The sequence below is a fragment of the Pan paniscus genome, chromosome 2, assembly GCF_029289425.2.
Source record: "Pan paniscus chromosome 2, NHGRI_mPanPan1-v2.0_pri, whole genome shotgun sequence".
Classification (NCBI taxonomy): Eukaryota; Metazoa; Chordata; class Mammalia; order Primates; family Hominidae; genus Pan; species Pan paniscus.
The window spans coordinates 83,473,650-83,487,248 of record NC_085926.1 but is presented as its reverse complement, the minus strand read 5'-3'; the positions used below and the strand labels follow the sequence as shown (position 1 = coordinate 83,487,248).

Here is a 13,599-nt window from a genome sequence, read left to right as displayed (position 1 = left end):
AAAACAACAGAATTTGATTCTCACAATGACATTTCATAATGATATAAAGTTTTTAGACTTATTCCTTTAATTTACTATATGGCCCAATAAATCATGCTTCTCGATAAAAGAAGTTCTTACCTTCCATTTTTTGAGATGCCTTTAACTAGAAATGTATTACCTTAGCCAGTTCTATTTCTTTGTTCCTTTGTTATTGTAAAATAATTTGCCTTAATATGAACTCACCTCTAAATGACCAAGTACGTTCAAAGAATAACAGAATTTTCAAATTCTTATTTGTTCCCTTATATTTTAAATTTATTTTCTTGTTGCTAATTAGATCAGAGGGAGAAACGTCACTGTGCTCTGCCTATATGTAGAAACACTGCAGGTTTTAGAAAAGCTCCAACTACTTAACATGTTTACATTTTGACAATTGCTCAAATCTAATTATGGATGCCAACTGGCTGTTCCTGAGTATCAACTACTGAGTTCTGGATTTATTTCTCTATACCTATCAGAATTGCTTTCTAATCACCAGCAACCATTCACCCAAGGGCTTACAAGATTTTTCTGAAGTCATTTGGACAATATCAATAGTATATTTTTTTCCTTTTGGTCTCATCACCAATAAAAGTAACTTAGTACTTAATGGTATTCTGGTAACTGTTTTTATACTCTAGTAAGAAAAATAAAAAAGGAAAATTAAATGACCTGAATATAATTTGTATGCTCTATTAATTTAATGATTATTCAATAAAGTAGTCAAGAGATCATTGGTGACTATCTTAAACAACGAGAGGATAAATTTTTATCAAATGGATTAAACCATGCCAGACTCAGTGGCTCACACCTGTAATCCCAGCACTGTGGGAGGCAGAGGCAGGCAGATCACTTGAGGTCAGGAGTTCAAGACCTGCCTGGGCAGCATGATGAAACCCTGTCTCTACTAAAAATACAAAAATTAGCTGAGCGTGGTGGCACCCACCTGTGGTATCATCTATTTGGGAGGTATAGGCAGGAGGATTGCTTGAGCCCAGGAGGTCGAGGCTGCAGTCAGCCAAGATCACGTTACTGCACTCCAGCCTGAGCAACAGAAAGAGATGCCATCTAAAAAAAAAAAATAATGAATTAAGCCCATTCATTAGCATTTTCATGCATTGGTTTTCTTCATTTCACTAGCACATTTCAAAATTTATTATATTTGTTTTTTTAACTCGCAAATCTTGACATCACTTTGAAATAAATTGAAAAAGATATTATTGACATAGAGATTAGAGAGCAGAGAGAAGACATGCTTAAATTTACTTCATAATATTGAAGAAGTTTAGAACACACCACCCTAAAATACGCTTCCCTGGAATACTGACTATTTTAAGTTAAAGGTAGTTGTAAAACAGCAGTTCCAAGAACACTCTGACCTTCCTTCTTAAAAGCAAGAAATGAAATTGCCATATGAAAGATGTTCTCCCTAAACCAATAGAAAATTATCAGTATCATTCTTATTATAAAAGCTGGAAAGGTGAGGCTGAGGGAAATCTGTACAAACAAAACTTGTTGAACTCACTCTTATCTTTCTAATTTCTTCTCTATCCACTTAACTAGGGTAGCCCAAGCTCCATTGACTTATTTCCAAAATTTGCTACTGTTTGTCCAATTTACTATGTAAGTGTATGCAAGTGCTCAAATCTATCTGTCTTTGGATGTTCATTTCCTTATGAATGTTCCCATGCCAAATTTCAGAATTTTCAAATTATTCTTTCTTCCATTAAATCTTGTTTTAAATACATTCGTATGATTTTCTCCTGTTATCTGTCTTATGTAAATTTAATTATCAGGCCTAGCCAAAAAAACCTAGCCAAAAAACCTAGAGATAAAATCATTTCTCCCTGCAATACATAACAGAGAAAAACTAATTTTAAATTTTCAGTCCTAGAACACCATGTTTTCTGTTTTATGCACTTAACAGCAACAAAGTTCTCTTCAATACAGTAATAAAATCAAAGTCTGTATTGTTTAAAGAGATAATATGATTTACAAGTATTATTACTTATAGTTACTATTTGTACATGGAGGTGGGATCTCGTCTTGAGGCATTACTTTTGTGTGGAAACAGTTTCTGGTCTTCAGCTTTTTATAAATAAGAAAATCAGCATTGTGAGAAAAAATAGAAATTGTCATTATTATATTCTTACCCATACTGAATAAAGCGATACTTATGCTGAAATGCTATCTATTAATGTCTTGTAAAAGAGACCTATTTAAAGCAAAGAAAATAGTCTTCACTCCGCCACATTTTTCCCTTCAATGAAATAATTGTAAATAATATAAATTTATATTTGGGAGGTGGTATGTTGTGGCTGTGTCCCCATTAAAATCTCACCTTCAATTGTAATAATCCCCATGTGTCAACGGCAGGGCCAGGTGGAGATAATTGAATCATAAGGTTGGATTCCCCCATACTGTTCTCATGGTAGCAAATAAGTCTCACAAGATCTGATGGTTTTATAAATGGGAGTTCCCCTGCACAAGCCCTCTTGCCTGCCACCATGTAAGACATGTCTTTGCTTCTCCTTCACCTTCTGCCATAATTGTGAGGCCTCTACAGCCATGTGGAATTGCAAGTCTATTAGAACTGTTTTCTTTATAAATTACCCAGTCTCGCATATGTCTTTATTAGCAGGTTAAGAACAGACTAACACAATAAATTGCTACTGCAGAGAGTGGGGTGCTCCTGTAAAGACACCCAAAAACATGGAAGCTATTTCATAACTGGATAACAGGCAGAAGTTGGAACAGTTTGGGGGGCTGAGGAGAAGACAGGAATATGTGGGAAAGTTTGGAACTTCCTAGAGACTTGTTTAATAGCTTTGGCCAAAATACTGATAGCGATATGGACGATAAGGTTGAGGCTGAAGTGGTCTCAGATGAAGATGAGGAACTTGTTGGGAACTGGACTAAAGGTCACTCTTGCTATGCAAAGGGACTGGTGATATTTTGCCCCTGTCCTAGACACTTGTGGAATTTCGCACTTGAGAGATATGATTTAGGGTATCTGGCAGAAGTTTCAAAGCAGCAAAGAATTCAAGAGGAAAACAGAGCATAAAAACTTGAAAGATTTGCAGCCTGACTATGTGATAGAAAAGAAACCCCATTTTCTTGGGAGAAATTCAAGCCAGCAGAAAAAAACTGCATAAGTAACTAGGAGTGTTATTCAGCAAGACAATGAGAACTTCATGATAGTCCCTCCCATCACAAGCCACCTAGGAGAAAATTTGGTTTCCTGAGCGGGCTCCGGTCTCCCCTACTCTATGCAGCCTTGGGACATGGTGCCCTGTGGCCCAGCTGCTTCATCTTTAGCTGTGGCCAAAAGGGGACAAGATACAGCTCAGGCTGTTGCTTCAGAGGGTGCAACCCCCAGGACTAGGCAGCTTCCACGTGTTTTTTGTCCTATGGGTGTGCAAAAGAGAGTAATTGAGGCTTAGAATGACTGCCTAGATTTCAGAGGATGTATGAAAATGCCTGGAAGTTTAGGCAGAAGTCTGCTGCAGGGGTGGAGCCTTTATGGAGAACCTCTGCTAGGGCAGTGCAGAAGGGAAATGTGGGGTTGGAGCCCCCAAACAGAGTCCCAACTGGAGCACTGGCTAGTGGAGCAGGGAGGAGAGGGCCAACATCCTCCAGACCCCAGAATGGTAGATTCATCAACAGCTTGCACTGTGCACCTGGAAAAGCCACAGACACTCAGCGCCAGCCCGTGAAAGCAGCCGGAAGGGGGCCTGTACACTGCAAAGCCACAGGGGCAGAGCTGCCAAAGGTCATAGGAGCCCACCTCTTTCATCAGTGTGACCTGGATGTGAGACATGGAGTCAAAGAAGATCATTTTGGAGCTTTACTATATGACTGCCCCTCTGGATCTTGGATTTCCATGGGGCCTGTAGACTCTTAGTTTTGGACAGTTTCTCCCACTTGTAATGGGTGTTTTTACCAACGCCTGTACCCCCATTGTACCTAGGAAGTAACTAACTTGCTTTTGATTTTGCAGGTTCATAGGCAGAAGGGACTTGCTTTGTCTCTGATGAGAATTTCGACTGTAGATTTATGAATTAATGCTGAAATGAGTTAAGACTTTGGGGGACTGTTGGGAAGGCATCATTGGTTTTGAAATGTGAGGACATGAGATGTGGTAGTGGCCAGGGGATAAATGATATGGTTTGGCTGTGTCCCCATCCAAAGCTCACCTTGAATTGTAATAATCCTTACATGTCAAGACCAGGGCCAGGTGGAGACAATTGAATCATAGGGGTGGTTTCCTCCATACTTTTCTCATGGTAGTAAATAAGTCTAACAAGATCTGATTGTTTTAGAAATGAGAGTTCCCCTGTACAAGTCCTCTTGCCTGCCACCATGTAAGACATGCCTTTGCTTCTTATTTGCCTTCTGCCATGATTATGAGGCCTCTCCAGCCATGTGGAACTGTGAGTTAATTAAACTTCTTTATAAATAACCCATTTGCACATATGTTTTATTAGCAGCATTAAAACAGACAAATACAGGTTTGTTAATAAATATATAATCAAATCAGATAAATCAGAATGATATTAATGTCTAGTTGTATACAATTATAATAGCTTTATGTAACCATCTCCAATTTACAGAGAGCTGCTGAAAGTACTAAAATCTTTCTTTGTGCAACTTTCTTGGAGGCCAGCACTGGTGAAACACAGGTATATTCTGCTTCTCCATGTTTCCTCTCAGCAGTTTTATCATCCCACTTTAATAGGATGTATTACACTGTACAAAACAATTTCTTGATTTATAATTTGATTTCAATATTGTTTTGCTGAAAATTCATTTCAGTTGCCTTCACTGAATTTTTCAATATACACAAGTTTACACACACTCTTTTGGTTTATTGTTATACAGACTAGTAACTATGACCATTTTTATTAGATTGTTCTAGGACACCATAAAAGTGGAATTTCTAGTCTCTATCATTTTAGATAATTTGAAGGTGAAATTAATTATTTTTCTAATCTCTCCTTTGCAGTTTTTATAAGATTGATAAAAATATTGCAGAACTTAGATAACAAATTGGTGTGCTAAACGGAATAACACGTCATTACAATTGTATGTGTTTTGTTGGCCTAAAGCATTGTAAAATTTTGTTTCTTTTTAGAATGTAATCTATTTTATATCCTATTTTAAATATATTTCATATTCTATTTATAGACAATAAATAAATAGAATTCTACTACTATTGTTTTACATAATTGTCAATCAGATAGAAGTCAATTATACTGACAAAGATCTAGGAACTATCCAGAGATGTAAACTTAATGTCAATTGGTTTTCATATTTCAATTACCTATTAGTTTTATTCTGATTATGATAACATGAAATTAATATTTACTTTCAGAAACAAAAATTATTAAGAGTTTACCACGTGTATCCACTGCACTAAACACTAAAATCAAAGCAACAAATGTGAGAGGAAATGATCCCTGCTTTTGAGTAGTTGAAAATATAAGAACAAGTTGATACATAAATGTAAAACTAAGTGTTATCTCTACAATTTGAGGTCGAATTGACTAAAAGTTCTGATGTACTCTATAAAATCTTCCCGTTGAAGGATTAAGGAAAAGAATATTAGTGATGCAAATTTCAATAGCCCTAAAAATTAAAAAAAAATTGTCTAATAGACTGCATGTCAAGATGAAAAATTTTTAGAATCAAAAACAGAAATATGTATTAAGCCATTGGGGAAAAAAATCAGTATGCAGTTTTGATCAATTCATATCTCTCTCCTTGGAAAGGATAAACCTGAAAAAGAAACCAGCTTTCTAACTGCTTTCCAAGACAGTAAAGAATTTCACTCCTGAATAAGGCCCACTAACATATTTGTACTTAAATAATTTTAGGCTGTATTTCAACCTATTCAATGAATATTACAACAAAAATGATTTAAGGAAAGTTTTCATTTCCAAGGAAAAGAAGTTTGAAGGAGAAAATGTTAAACCTCAAGAAGTCATAGGTAGGACTTGCTGGCTATAAATTTTAATTCAAAATTCCTTACAAAGTATTGCTTTAAATATTCTCAGAGTATTCATACATAAACTCTTACTCTCATAAATATATTCATAGATAATACGACCAGGATATTGTCTTTTAAGTCACTAGACTTTAATATTTAGAACTGCAAATATGCCAAATGAACATGTAGAAGCAATAAAAACCAATGAGACTTTTGATTTAAAATAAATAAAAATCTGGTAGCACTTAGGAGCCCACTACGTAAAAACAAAAGTAATCTAAATTACATGTAGCTCCCATTTAAAAGGAATGGATTGTTTAATAATCTAATTAAAGAAGAATAAACATGAAAAAAATCACCATAAGGCAGCTATACAGACATTTGCTAGTGCAAAAGATAATAATCATAATACTATGGATGCTAAGAAAAAAATGTAGTTGAAATTAAGGAAATATACAAAATGGAAAATTTATACAAATAAATACTTTCCAATTAGTAACATTCAGAGCAACACAAACTCTGTTTAAAAAAATGAAAAATGCTCTGAAAAACAGCAAGAGGAAAAGAGTTAGTTATTATAAATTTTTTGGCAAAAAAAAAAGGTCTAAATCAGCTTATAAAAAGTTCTCATCAGGCTAGGCATGGTGGTTCATTTTTGTAATCCCAGAATTTTGGGAAGCTAAGGCGGGTGTATTGCTTGAGCTCAGGAGTTCAAGACCTGCCTGAGCAACATGGAGAAACCCCACCTCTACAAAAAATAGAAAAATTAGCTGGGTGTGGTGGGGCACAGCTGTACTTCCAGCTACTTGGGAGGCTGAAGTGGGAGGATCACCTGAGCCCAAGGAGGTTGAGCCTGCAGTGAGCCACGATCATGACACTGCATTCCAGCTTGTGAGACAGAGTGAGACCCTGTCTCAAAAGAAAAAGAAAAAGGCTCACCAAGTGCCAGGCAAAATGCAAGAGTGATCGACATCAGTGTATATCAAGGTGAAGCGTGTAAAGTTTAAAGAATAAATTTTGTACTCATGGGGCAATGAAATAGGTGACAATCTATGCATGACACATAGAGATAGTCCACATTTTTAAAAAATCTAAAAGTGACTAATATAATTGAGCAATACAGAGTCTAGAGAAGGAAAAAAAAGTGACAATTATAATTATTTTTTATTCTTTTTTATTTTTTTATTTTTTTTTCTGAGATAGAGTCTCGCTCTGTCTCTAGGCTAGAGTGCAATGGCGTGATCTCAGATCACTGCAACCTCTGCCTCCTGGGTTTAAGCAATTCTCTTGCCTCAGCCTCCCAAGTAGTTTGGATTATAGGTGCTCACCATCACGCCTGACTAAGTTTTGTATTTTTAGCAGAGATGGGGTTTCACCATGTTGGTCAGGCTGGTGTCAAACTCCTGACCTCAGGTGATCACCCAGCTTGACCTCCCAAAGTGATGGGATTACAGGCATGAGCTACCATGTCCAGCCAAAAGCTACAATTATTTTGACTAAGCCAAGTTATCAGTTTTTATATGTGAAGGAAAGGCAGACCTGTTCAAAATTTTAGAAATTAAGAAAATATAAATCACAAGTCAATTTTTTTTGTTTATTTTAAATCAATTAACATAAATATTTAACATTCAAAAATTTTTAAAACAATAGTATAAACATTGACATAATCATTTTTTAATTTAAAACAGGCATTAGACATTTAGCATATATGTATATGAACAAAAACTGTGAAATCAGTTTAAAATTCTAACATCAAATCTATTTTTCCAGCTAACTTGACTGTCCAGAAATACAAACCACTCTTATTTTGTGGTATTCTGCTGAACTTATATGTAATATTTAAGTAATAAGTTTTGCATGTTTTTAAATTTTATGTGACACCTATCAATTTCCATAACTTTGAATATTTTTCACATTTTGAGGTTTATGATTAATTATGTAGAACTATTTTGTTAATTTTAATTCTGTATAACATAGGATTAATCCATTTTCTATGAAAGGACAATTTAATTTTTTACATTTTTTTGTTTTGCTTTGCTTTGTGTTCAATTTTATTTTTTGAGAGAAGTTTCAGTTCATAGCAAAACTAAACAAAAAGGTACAGAGATTTCCTAATATCCCCTTTTCCTGCATATGCATAGCCTCTCCCATTATCAACATCCCCACCAGAGTGGTACATTTGTTACACCTGATGAACCTACGTTGACACATCATCACCCAGAGTCCATAGTTTATATTAGGATTCACTCTTGATATTGTACCATCTATGTCTTTGCAGAAATGTATAAAATTAAAAATGTCCGCCATTATGGTACCATAAAGAGTATTTTGACTGCCTTAAAAATCATCAATGTTCCACCTATCCCCCCCTCCCCTAATCACTGACAAGCACTGATCTTTTTATTGTCTCCATAGTTTTGCAGAGTGTCATGTAGTTGCCGTTACATAGTATATAGCCTTTTAAGATTGGCTTCTTCTGCCTAGTGATATGCATTTAAGTGTTCTCCATTTCTATTCATGAATTCATAGCTCATTTCTTTTTAGGAATGAATAATATTCTATTGTCTAGATCTACCACAGTTTATTTATTTATTCAGCCACTGACAGATGATTTTGTTGTTTCCAAGGTTTAGCAATTTTGAATAAAGCTGATATAAACATGTATGTGTAGGTTTCTGCGTGGAAATAATTTAGATAAATATCAAGGAAAGTGATTACTGTATTTTATAATGAGTATGTTTAGTTTTATAAATGCTTCCAAGGTGGTTGTAGCATTTTGTATTCCCTTTTGCAATGAATGATAATTTCTATTGTACCACATCTCAGCCAGCATTTCATGTTAGTGTTTTGGTTTTGGGTTATTCTGATATAGGTGTAGAAGCATTTTATTGTTGATTTAACTTGGATTTAATGACATATAATTTAGAGCATCTTTTTATGTAACTATTTGCCATGTGTATATATTCTTTGGTGAAGTATCTGTTAAAGTCTTTGGCCTATTTTTTAGTCAGGTTGTTTGCTTTCTTATTGTTGAGTTTTAAGAGTTCTTTGTATATTTTAAATAACAGTCCTTTATCAGATGTGTATTGTGTAAATATTTTTCTTCAGTTTCCAGCTCATTCTCTTGACATTGTCTTTCACAGAGCACAAATTTTAATTGTGATGAAATCTAGTTTATTAATTTTTCCTTTCACCAATTGTTGTTTGGTGTTATATTCAGTCATTGTCAAACTCAAGGTCATGTAAATTTTCTCCTACATTTTCTACTAAAAAGTTTACAATTTTGCATTTTAGACTTAGGTTTGTGACTCACTTTGAGTTAATTTTTGTGAATGGTGCAATGTTTTTGCCTACATTCATGTATTTTGTCTGTGGATGTCCAGCCGTTCCAGCACTGTTTTATTTTTCTTTGTTCCATTGTATTGCTTTTGCTCCTAAATACAAGATCAGTTAGCTATATGTATGTGCGTCAGTTTCTGTATTCTCCCTTTCATTCTCTTTATCAATTTGTCTATTCTTTCAACAACACCACACTGTCTTGATTATTGTAGTTTTATAATAAGTGCTAAATTCAGGAAGTGTTAGTCCCATGACTTTGTTCTTCTCCTTTAATAACGTTTTAGCTACTAGCTACTAGGGTTCCTTGGCATCTCAATAAAAACTATTAAATTAGTTTGAGAATATACACAAAATAACTTGCTGGGATTTGATTGGAATTACATTGGGTCTATAGTTTAAGTTGGAAAAAACTCACATCTTGATAATACTGAGAGTTCCTATTCATAAATATGAAATTTCTCTCGGTTTAGTTTTTCTTTAATTTACTTTATCAGAGTTTTATAGTTTTCTTCATATAGATCTTATACCTATTTTGTTAGATTTTTACCTAAAATTTTCACATTGGGGGAAGGTAATGTAAATGGTTGTATATTTTAATTTTCAAATTACACTCATTCATTGTTGGTGTACACAAACATGATTGATGTGCATATTAATCAGTAACTTGATTCCTTGCTGTACTTGCTCATTAATTCCAGGCATTTTTCTGATAATTTTTTCAGGCTTTATTCATAGATAATTGTGTTATCTGCAAACAAAGTTTTATTTCTGCCCTAATAATCTGTATATCTTTATTTTTTCTTTTTGCATTTGCTATGACTTTCACTACAACATTAATAATGAGGGATGTATTTTAAATATATATTTATATATAATTATATGTATATATTTTGGGGGGTAGATATTTCTTATCAAGTTCAGAAAGTTCTCTTCTATTCCTGGTTTACAGGGAGTTTTTTTTTTTTATCATGAATGTCTGTTAAATTTTTTCAAATGCTTTTTCTGTATCTATTGACATAATCATGTGATTTTTTCTTCATTACCCTGTTGATGTGATAGATTGCATTAATTGATCTTTGAATGTTGACCCAGCCTTATATATATGAAATAATTCTTCCTTGTTTGTGGTACATAATTATTTTTATACATTGTTCAATTAAATTTGCTAATATTTTGTTGAGAATGTATGCTTCTGTGTTCATAAAAGATATTGATTCCTAATTTTATATTCTTTTTAATGTCTTGTTTTGGTATTAGTGTTATGCTGCCTTCATAGAAAGAATTAGGAGCTATTTCTCCCACTTCTATCTTCTGGAAGACATTGTAGAGGAAGAGTATAATTTGTATATTAAATGTGTGGTAGAATTCACCAGTGAACTCATCTGGGCCTTGTGTCTCCTGTTCTAAAATATTAATTATTGATTAAATTTCTTCAATAGTAAAAAAATCTGTTCAGATTGTTTATTTCCTCTAGTGTGAGTTTTGGCAAATTGTGCCTTTCAAGGAATTGGTACATTTCATCTAGGCTATCATATTTGTGGGCATAGACTTGTCTATATTATTGCTTAATTATTTTTTTAATGCTCATGGGATCTGTAGTGATGTATACTCTTTCATTTCTGATATTAGTAATTTGTGTCCTCTCTCTTTTTCCCCTAATTAACCTGGTAAGGAGCTTATCAATTTTATTGATCCTTTCAAAAAAGCAGCTGTCAGTTTCATTGATTTTCTTTATTGACTTTCTCTTTCCCATTTAATTGATATATCTATTTTTATTTATTTTCTTCTGCTTATTTTAGATTTACTTTGCTTGTCTTTTTCTAGTTTCCTATGTTGGTAATTTAGATGACTAATTTTAGACTTTTTTTCTAATATATGCATTCAACATCATGTTTCCCTCTAAGCACTACTTTTGCTTCATCTCACACACTTTGATTTTTTTATTTAGTTAAAAATACTTTCTAATTTCTCTTTAAATTTTTTCTTTGATGTGTTATATAGAAATGTGCTGCTTATTCTCTGTGTATTTGAGGATTTTTGACTTATCTTTATACTATTGTTTTCTAGTTAAATTCCATTGTGGCCTTACAACAGGTCTTGAATGACTATTATTTTAGATATGTTAGTATTTTATGCCTCAGAATGTGATGTATCTTGGTGAATGTTTCATGTGAGCTTGAGAATAATGCATATTTGGCTGTTGTTGGATAAAGTTGTCTATAGATGTCCATTATATCTAGTTAATTTATGGTGCTGTTGAGTTCAAATATGTTCAAATGCTCACCAATTTTCTGCCTGCTAGGCATCTGTATTTCTCAGAGAGGACCACTGAAATATCCAACTGTAATAGTTGGTTTATTAAGGTCTCCTTGCTGTACTGTCAGTTTTTGCCTCGTATTTTTTGATGCTCTGTTGTTAGTTGCATCTATGTTAAGGATTGTTTTATCCTCTTGAAGAATCGACTCCTTTATCATTAAATAATGCCACTTTTTGTTCCTGATAACTTTTCTTGCTTTATGTCTTGTCTGTCTGAAATGAATACTGTTGTTTCCACTTCAGTTTTAAATGTTAGCATGGCATATTTGTCTATGTTCATGTGCTTTTAATATGTATGTCTATTTACATTAAAATTGAGTATTTGTATTGACAATATAGTTGAGTCTTACTTTTTAATCCATTGTGACAATCTGTCATGCAATTGATGCATGTAGACCATTGGTATTCAAAGTAATTATTGACATAATTGGCTTAGAACCTTCTGTATTTGTTACTGTTTCTATTGATTATTTTTACTGTTCATATTTTTATTTTTCCATTCTTTTTCGGCATTTTTTTTTTTTTTTTTGAGATGAAGTCTTGCTCTGTCACCCAGGCTGGAGTGCAGTGGCGCAATCTCAGTTCACTGCAACCTCCGCCTCGTGGGTTCAAGCTATTCTCCTGCCTCAGCCTCCCCAGCAGCTGGGACTACAGACATGCACCACCACGCCTGGCTAACTTTTGTATTTTTAGTAGAAATGGCATTTCACCATGTTAGCCAGGCTGGTCTCAAACTCCTGACCTCAGGCAATCCACCCGCTTCCGTCTCCCAAAGTGCTGGGATTACAGGCGTGAGCCACCGCACCCGGCCTGCCTTTTGTTTTGAGAATTGTATAATCTTCCTTTCTTTCACCTTAGTCTACGCTATACTTATTTCACATTTTTGCCCTAGAATTTGCAATTTACATTTAAAACTAATTCAAATGTGTTTTCAAATAATACTGTATACTACTTCATGGGAATTGTATCTTATAATAATTCAAATATCTTCTTTTCATCATTTTTATTATTGCTGTCATTTACCTCATTTATATATATGCTTATATAGACATGTATATGACATATACAAAAGCATATACAATACATTGTTATTATATTGAACAAACTGTACTCTTTTAAATCAATTAAATAAATATTTTTTAGTTTACTTTCACTTATTTCTTCTTTCATGATCTTTTTTCTCTATGTAAATTGACTTTTCTGACATATACTATTTTTTTCTTCTCTCTAAAATTCTTTTTTTTTTAACATTTCTTGAAACGCAGGTCTACTTACAACAAATTCTCCTAATTTTTGTTTTGTTTTGTTTGTCAATTTTTGCAAGTCTTTATTTCAATTTAACTTTTGAAGATACTTTTTCAGTATACAGAATTCTAGGTCTAGGTTAGCAGATTTTTTTTTTGTCTCAACACTTTAATTACTTCACTGTATTCTCTTCTTGCTTGCATGGTTTCTGAGAAGAGAGCTGTAATTATTATTTTTGTTCCTCCATAGGTAAGGTGACTTTCCTCTATCTTTCAGAATTTTTTCTTTATCTTGACTTCTGTCATTTGAATATTATATGCACAGATATATGGGATTTTTTTGCATTTGTCCTACTTGATGCTGACTGAGAACATCAGGATATGTAACTTGATGTCTGACATTAAGTTGCAGAAATTCTGTTTCATTAATATTTATTTTCTCATTTTCTCTCTTCTCCTTCTGGTATTTCTATTACACATTACTTACACCTTTTGTAAATGTTCTACTTTTTGGATATTCCATTCTATTTGTTTCAGTCCTTATTCTTTTTAGCTTTTCTACTTCTCAGATTTCTAACGATGTAGCCTCCTGGTCAGGGATTCTTTCTGCAGCCATATTCAGTCTACTAATAAGTCCACCAAAGGCATTCTTCATTTCTCTTATAGTTATTTTTTATCATTAACATTTTT

At 33.6% G+C, this 13,599-nt stretch overlaps 1 long non-coding RNA gene across 1 annotated transcript in view; it reads right to left on the bottom strand.

Annotated features, from left to right (window-relative positions):
- LOC134730009 (uncharacterized) overlaps positions 1 to 13,599 on the bottom strand; it is a 178,511-nt gene that overhangs the window by 11,359 nt on the left and 153,553 nt on the right. Inside the window, exon 3 of the long non-coding RNA XR_010111592.1 lies at positions 968 to 1,089. This is a non-coding gene — a long non-coding RNA (uncharacterized LOC134730009). The remainder of the gene's footprint in view (positions 1 to 967; positions 1,090 to 13,599) is intronic.